Source organism: Danio rerio, chromosome 5, assembly GCF_052040795.2.
Source record: "Danio rerio strain M-AB ecotype USA chromosome 5, GRCz13ab, whole genome shotgun sequence".
Classification (NCBI taxonomy): Eukaryota; Metazoa; Chordata; class Actinopteri; order Cypriniformes; family Danionidae; genus Danio; species Danio rerio.
Genome location: NC_141025.1, coordinates 75307058 through 75316214, shown reverse-complemented (window position 1 = coordinate 75316214; position 9157 = coordinate 75307058).

Sequence of the window (9157 nt, the reverse complement as noted above, 5' to 3'; positions counted from 1 at the left end):
GAAAACTGTTAAACAGCATCTACTGCGTGAGAATGAAAGATAATGGATCACTTTCACTTTCGCTCTTGGATAGGGAAACCTTTAGGCACAGTGATCAATTAGCCTATAAATAATTAATTTCGTTTGTTAAGCGCAAAGATTTGTTTCAAAACTATTTCTAAATTCAGTTCTAATTTCTAGCAAACGAATAAATGAACATTAATGACCAAGTGTGGTCAAAATACTGAGTTATTTCCAAATACACCTGCTGTGCCCCATATGGTCTAAAACCTGACAGGTGGGCAAATCTGAGGTTGTTTTTAATAAAACAAATATAAATATGGATATAATAAATAATACTGCTAATAATAATAACATTATACAAAAGCAAATTGTTATGAATGAACTTAAAAAGCCTCCCGAGATGAAGACATAAAAGCAGTGATTTTTCATATTTATGTAGGCTAGAAAATAATATGTTTCGTAATATTTTAATCCTTTATATTTATATCCTATATCTATTCTTATTATATCCTATATATATCCTTAATATTTACATTTTTTCATATGTAAAGATATTTGCCTATTGCTATCTTGTGTGTATTAAGCAGTGTGTAAGCGAGGCGCAACTCTGCGCTGGAGTTTAGACCGGGTTAGTTTTGGTCTAATGAAAAATCTATTATAGTTTCTCAAAATAGCGACGCGCCAGCGGTCCGCCTCAGAACGCCTTCCTTTTTAGACCAGAATGCCTAAGGGCGCACAAATGAGCGCTGATGCATTTGCTATTTAAACAGCGTAGCACAACGCCTCAAAACGACTCTTGCGCCAAGCTGAAACTACCAAAAGACTATTGCGCCGCGTCTTGCGCCACACTGCGCCGGGTGTATGATAGGGCCCATATACAGGTAACTGATGAAACAAAAACAAAAAATTATATATATATATATATATATATATATATATATATATATATAAATAATCTCCAATGAATCGAAGAAACATTGACTTTCGTCGTTTCTTTGCCTACTTTTATTTAAAATTTGTGTCAGGTGTAATAGTACACCACCTTTTTTTCTAGGACTACATCACTGCTCAATACCATCAATATACTCTGAAGTGGTTATAATGTATTTATTTTTAATGTACATGAGTGTTGTAAAGGTGTAAGAAAGTTTAATCTGGTGCTGTAAAATCATTCTGCTGCATTAAGCCTGGTTTATACTTCTGCGTGCTGTTTCTGTTGCTTTGCAATAACACTTCTGAAACACTAGCTGGCAGTAGGTGTTTATGTTCCTCTGTGTCGAGTTTCTTCGCTGGTGTTTTGTTTTTCTGAACACTACCTTAATGTACAAGTGGCTCAAACTCGCTCATTTTGAGGCTGGAATCGGCAGACGTGCATCAACTTTAATCATAAGGTAAACACAAAGCAACAGTCTCTATCTGGAGCTCCTCACACTTATAAACACTCGCTCCATCGGGCTCGCACGGCTCTCACCTCCGCCCACACTCATCAGCACTACCAAGCTGACCAATCACAGAGCTTGCACTACACGTCATTGTGACATGTAGTTAAATTTTTTGAGAGGTGGCGAGGGCTATGCGTCCACGCGCAGGCTGCGCCGGAGCATACAAGCGCGCTTGACGCAGAAGTATAAATCAGTCTTTAAGGTTGGGTCCATAGACATCATGATGCTCAGCCAGCATCGCGATCCTCCGCTCCGCTCCATTGCAGCAGCAACCTGCTTGCGAAAAACAGACGCAGGCCCCGTTTACACTAATACATCTTCGTTTTAAAATGGCATTTTTGAATGAAAATGATCCACGTCCACACTGGCGTTTCATCTAGCCTTTCTGAACAGCTCTCCATCAACACTATACCACTGAAAACCACACACATACACACACACACACAGGCATATGTGCACGTCTGAGCTCCAGCAGTCAGCGGGTGCTTTGAGCACAAAATCCCAGAGAGCAGTGCACGTTGGACAGTTTATCAAGGATGAACCGCTGGATCGCATCTCACTATAGTTGTTAAATGTGATCTTTAATCAATCTTGTCTCTATCTTACAACTCTTCAGTCTTTTGAATCTGTCAGGTAACGTCACGGCGTCAGTACACTGCTTCAATCTTTTGCTTTCAAGCTTGTACTTTAGTCATTTTAGTGTAAACCTCAGATACTGTTGGTTGATTCCTGTTGGTTGTGCACCTTTTTTACCAACCAAGTTTGTCGACATTATAACGACACAGATCACTCTGCCTATCCATGCCAGAGTCCTGCGGAAGAAGCGACTGACAGGTGGCAATTTGTGTGTAACCTATCTTTATTTATTTATGATTTGTTTATGGGTAGAACAAAGACCATGCGGGCCAGGTAGTTGAAACGCTAAGCTACAAATATTTAATTTGTTATGAATTAATTAATTATTCATAAACACTTCATTAACTGCCACCTACAACAACAATGCCGTCATCCAGCGCGATGTTTTACATTAGACATCGTACGATGCCAAATTTGTTGACATCCCCCAACCCTATGCTCTATCTGACGCTATTTATTTGTCTTTAATATAACGTAATCACAACAGTGGTCGCAATCCAATGCGAAAAAAACAAAACAAATAAATTATAAATCAAAAGGCAGAAGGATTTGTATTTGCATGTTGTTTTTTTAATGTAACTCTTAACATCTGTTTTTTTATCTTCTATAAGTTATGGATAAAATATAATACTTCTAATAGTTTAATAAATTTAATTTGATTTTCGGAAGTTACCTAGTGATTCCCACTCATTGTCCCGAAACCCCCACTTTGGGAACCACTAGTTAACATATTTACTAACATGAACTAATAATGAACAATGCTTGTACAGCATGTATTAATCATAGGCCGACATTTATTAATGCATTATTAAAATACAATTTAATTTTATTTATGCTTGTTATCATTAGTTAGTGCACTGTGAGTTAACATAAACTACCAATGATAGGCTTTATTTCCATTTACATCAGCAAAGATGAATAAATACTGTATCAAATGTGTCGTTCTTTTTTTGCTCATGTTAGTAAATACATTAAATAACATTAACTAATGCAACCTTACTGTAAAGTGTGGCCAGAATTTTTTGCTTTTTTTTTACTATTCAGTATTTTAAATTAACAAAAAAACACACTAAAGTTAATTGATCAATGTTTTTGTAAGATCTGCAATAGTGCTGTTGCAGCGTGTGCTTTTATATTTTTTCCATGTTATTTCAATTGAATGATCCGCTAATGCAATTATTGTTTATTTATAATGGTTTCTGTGCTATTTTTTTTCCTCAGTTGTGTGTTTTACTTACATCACATTAGCACACACACACACTAAAAAACAACCCAGGCTTATTCTGAAAATGTACTGCTGTATACATATCTGGACAGCGGCAAATATGTGCCAGGAGCTACGTTTTTTTTTTTGTGTGTGCAGTTTTTGCTAATCCGCCAGAGGGCGCTGTGTACGCTTTTTAGATCTCAAATTTCTCTCACGAGTGCTATTCGTACCTCTCACGTAAATCCACCAGAGGCTCCTGTTGACTGACTGACTCACCCTCCTCTTTCCCTAAACCCAACCAATAGTGTTTTCGAAAGCACCGATTGATCCGCCCTTCTCCTTCCCTAAACCCAACAGAGAGTGTTTTCAAAAGCAATCCAGAAAAAGAAAAGCACTCGCCTGATTTTTACCACGTTTTCAGATTTAACCACATTCTCACCCTGTTTTTTGGTTTCTGGAATCGTTCCTCACCAGACTCGAAGCCCGTCGTCGTGGTCAACTTTTCTCTGCGTCTCAAGTCCGCCAACGTACAAGGCGAGCCACTGGACAAACTGGTATGTCCACACAGAGGTAAGCGGGCAGCTTGTAAACGCAAAGAGGAACGTTGTCATACCGCCATGTAGCATTCTTTTTAAAGTCGAAATGCAGCCGTACGCACATTTGGCTACATAATCCGCAATCTCCAGAAATGTATATAGGGCTACGTTGATTCGAACTAAAAAATGTTAAGTAGTTGTAAACAATTTATTTGGGCTGAATTAAAACAAATAAATTAAGTTGAACATTACTAAACGAAATTTGTTTAAATTCAGCCAATATAAATTGTTTGCAACAATTTTGCAGAAAAAAAATTTTTCAGTGCGAACACACTCACACACACACACACATAAACACACAATCTTTTTCTTCTTGTCCAGTGTCTGCCTTTTTTCTTTTGCTGCATTGGAAACCATGAATAAATTATTTTAATAATGCTTTGTCGGTGAATGACACTTTTATTTATATAAATGATGTCGTCAATACTTTAGTATGAGCGATAATAAGGTTTTCTGAGAGTTTTTAGAGTCTGCATACTGTTAACTAAAAAGCCCTGACGGAGTCAAAAAACGATTTCTGAATATATGTAGAGTTGAAGTCAGAATTATTCAACCCCCTGAATTATTAGCCCCCCCTGTTTATTTTCTTCCTCAATTTTTGTATAACGAAGAAAAAAAATTTCAACACATTTCTAAACAATAGTTTTAAAGGGGCTGATAATTTTGACATTAAAATAGTTTTAAAAAAAAATAAAAACTGCTTTTATTCTAGCCGAATAAAACAAACCAGACTTTCTCCAGAAGAAAAAATATTATCAGACATACTGTGAAGATTTCCTTGCTCTGTTAAACATCATTTGGGAAATATTTTAAAAAATGCATAAAAATCCAAAGGGGGTTTAATAATTCTGATATCAACTGTATATGATTGAACTCAGAATTAGGAGCCCTCCTGTTAACTATTAATTCTTTTTTATTTTGTCACCAATTTCTATTTAACAGAGAGAAGATTTCTAAACATAATAGTTTTAATAACTCTCTAATAACTGATTTATTTTATCTTTGCCATGATGACACTAAATAATATTTGACTAGATATTTTTCAAGTTACTCGTATTCAGCCTAAAGTGACATTTAAAAGCTAAACTAGGTTAACTAGGCAGGTTAGGGTAATTAGGCAAGTCATCATATAAAAATCTATATATCTAAATATATTCAATCTGCCCAGTTGGTGGAATGAACTCCCTAACTGCATCACAACAGCAGAGTCACACGCTGTCTTCAAAAAGCGACTAAAAACTCAACTATTTAGTCTCCACTTTCCTTACTAATATGAAACTACCTCTCTGACTCCTCAACTAACTACAAAAAATAATTATAATAATAATAAATACTAATGCTTTCCTTCTTAGACTTTACACACCTGAAACTTGCCTACAGCACTTATTCATTGTTGCTCTTATAGTTGAGTAAATTGCTTCCTTGTCCTCATTTGTAAGTCGCTTTGGATAAAAGCGTCTGCTAAATGACTAAATGTAAATGTAAATATATTGATGATTTGTTCTGTAGACAATCACAATAAATATAGCTTAAAGGGGCTAACAATTTTGACCTTAAAATGGTGTTTTAAAAAATTGAAACTGCTTTTATTCTAGCCGAAATAAAACAAATAAGACTTTCACCAGAAGAAAAAATATTATAGGAAATACTGTGAAAATTTCCTGAATCTGTTTAACATCATTTGGCCAATATTTGAAAAAGAATACAAATGAGAGCTAATAGTTCTGACCTCAACTGCATATATAGATATATATATATATACAATTTTAAGTATCTTATCCTGATGTAAATTGTATTATTTGTTACTTGATTGACGTCTTAACCTCAAGACACACCAATGTGATTTTGGTTTAATAACATAACATGATTCCCCCCCTCCCTCATTGCATTGTCCATTTAAAATGCCCACTCATTGCACTCTGACTCAGTTAAACACTCAATATATGGTTGTTAAAATGACAGAAGAAGAGGTCAGGATATTCCCTATTGAAGATCTTGCTGATTTAAGACCTAAAACATAGCGTTGTCAATGCACAATGGTGGGGGATTACAACCTTTTAATAATTCAAACCCACTGTCGGTGCATTGTAGAGCTTATGAATGGGACAAGTTAACAAACCACAATAGTGGCATTAGTGCGAAATGTTCATACAATTACAGAAATGTCACAAATTTCTGATGAGTTTGGATGTGATGGAAGATTTCCAGTTGAAGTCAGAATTATTGTTTATTTCTGTTTAACAGAGAGCAGATTTTTTCAACACATTTCTAATCATAATAGTTTTATTAACTCATTTCTAATAACTGATTTATTTTATCATTGCAATGATGACAGTAAATAATATTTGACTAGATATTTTTTCAAGACACTTCTATACAGCTTAAAGTGACATTTAAAGGCTTAATTAGGTGAACTAGGCATGTTAGGGTAATTAGGCAAGTCATTGTATAACGATTTGTTCTGTAGACTATCGAAAAATAGCTTAAAGGGACTAATAATTTTGACCTTAAAATGGTTTTTATTAATTAAAAAACTGCTTTTTTTCTAGCCGAAATAAAACAAATAAGAGTTTCTCCAGAAGAAAAAATATTATCAGACATACTGTGAAGATTTCCTTGCTCTGGTAAACATAATTTGGGAAATATTTAATAAAAAAAAAATATCAAAGGGGGTAATAATTCTGACTTTAATTGTATTATGTGCAACTATACAACGTAGTTGTCATTTGTTTTCAGATTAGACTTTATAATAGTGTTATTTTTGTATTGATCACGTCTGAATTGTATGGAAAGAATGTTTCTTTAATTTTTAATCAACAGAAGAACTCAAAAATGTAAAAAGTCAAGCGACTATGTCGAATTTAAGCAGAATTATTGATTTAAAGCTGAGCATTACACTGTAAAAATGTTCGTTAATTAACAGATTCAGCTTTTTTCTGTTTATTTATGGTTATGAATTGCATTATTTGATCTTGATCTCTGCTCTGTCTACCTTTTTTTTCGGGGTTATTACCTTTAATGAATAGGACAGTAGAGAAGAATGACAGGAAAGCATGGGGAGCAGAGAGAGGGGAAGGATCGGCATAGGACCGCGAGGCGGAATCGAAGTGTGTCGAAGCACTAACCACTACACCACTGGCGCCGACTGCTCTGTCGACTTTTGATGTTAGAAATGCAACTCAGCAGTTTAACAAAGTGACTTTTATTAATATATTAGTAGTTTGTAGCAATATATTAAGACATAACATGTAGAGAATAAAGTTTCTTAAATAGCATAAAACGTATTGGCGTTTGATAACTACAAGGTTTTTAGTTAGTTACCAAGGGAAGGGAATGTTTTCTTGGCACACTTTGAGCCCATTAGCACCAATTGAGCATCTTGTCAACACCACAGCCTACCTGAGCAGTGTTGCTGACCATGTCCATCCCTTTATGACCACAGTTTACCCATCTTCTGATGGCTACTTCCAGCAGGATGACTGAAATGGCCTCCAAAGTCACCATAACTTAATCCAATAGAGTATTTAGGATGTGATGGAATGAGAGATTCACTGCGTGATGCTATCATGTCATAAAGTGCAAATCATCTCAGACTGGTTTCTGGAACATGACAATGAGTTCACTGGTCTCAAATGGCCTCCACAGTCACCAGATCTCAATCCAATAGAGCGCCTTTGGGATGTGGTGGAACCGGAGATTCGCATCATGGATGTGCAGCTGACAAATCCGCAGCAGCTGCGTGATGCTATCATGTCAATATGGTGCAAAATCTCTGAGGAACTTTCCAGCACCTTGTTGAATCTCTGTCATGAAGGATTAAGGCAGCTCTGAAGGCAAAAGGGAGTCTAACCTGATAAGGTGTACCTAATAAAGTGGCCAGTGAGTGGAAATTCACTTCACACAAAGTGAGAAGCAGTCTGGCGAGCGGATGCATTGTTGCATTGTTTTGTTTACTGTCTGCATCACACACACACACACACAAACACCTGGTGGTCTGTCTTTCCCGGCGACACTCTTTCTCACACTCCGACTCTGTTGTTTTCAAGTATTTGAAATAGTTTTGAGCCGAATTAAAAGCCCATAGCCTCGTAAGCCCTCGTCCCTGTTTCCAAGAAAAGTTCCCATAGCGATCTCCCACTGGCCCTGTTTACTTGCAACCGCGCTTGAAGTGATGCAAAGTTCATTAAATCACTATTTTACCACTCCGCTTAATCCCTGCGCCAACACCAGCAGTGCAATCCAGGAAGACAAGAGACAGACAGACAGAAAAGAGCTTAAAGACTTTGACGGATCAGATCTGACGTTTTGTGTTCCCAGGAATCTTGCTATGTGCACAGATCTTGAAGAAGAAAAAAAAAAAAAACACATGGAGGGATGCGGGACGTGCCCCGTGAAATGCCCCCTTATTCTGAGTCTGCCCTTGATGGTGGGCCATCTGCCAGCGAATTCAGCAGGGCATCGGATTTATAGTGCACATCCTTTTGTCCCGTTCTTGTATTAAGTTTGCATTAAGGTTGAACTCGGGTGCAGGAACAATTCACAGATAAAGCTAGTCCTATGTTTTTGGCAGAGCCGCCCCCCCCTCCCTGACTGATCCAGCTCTCCTGCAGGGAACGTCTTCACCAGCAGGGAGTCAAAAAGAGGATCCTTAGGAATGCCTGTTTGCTTTAGTGTTGTTTTGTTTGTACACTGACAGTGTTTAATATGGAGGAGGGTAGGGTGGTGTGTTAAAAAGAGAAAAAGCAGTGGTACGTGCCAAGTGCCGATTGTCTCGTAATAGGCATCAAAAGACCCAACTTGTGTGTGTTACCATACAGGTGAACTCACTCCTGGGAAAGTGTGTTTTTTCTCAGCCTCCGCAGAGAGGCAGCGTCGCTCTTTTCTCTCGCGGCTGTAACGGGATTAGTCGTGCCATTGCTCTCCCGGCTTTCACGCCACTGTCTACTTCCCATCTTCCACTAATGTGATTATCCCAGCCCCTGTGGTCCAAGCAGAAGGACGAGGGACTCCTCTTCGGTTGCACGTTCACGGTGCCTCACTGAAACCCCCCCGTCTTTAACACCACCACCCAAATTCTCTTGCACCTTTGTAAAGCAGAGCTGCTGCTGGCAGTGTAAATGATGGAGACCTGTTGGGCACCGTTTTGATGGCATCTTAGTTTGAAGAAGCAAACATGCCTTTAGAATTGCTGCATTTCAGCAAGCAAGTGTTTAAAACAACGACTTGTTTTGTTTATAGCACATTTAAATTTGTTGACTAAAGTGCTTTACAAT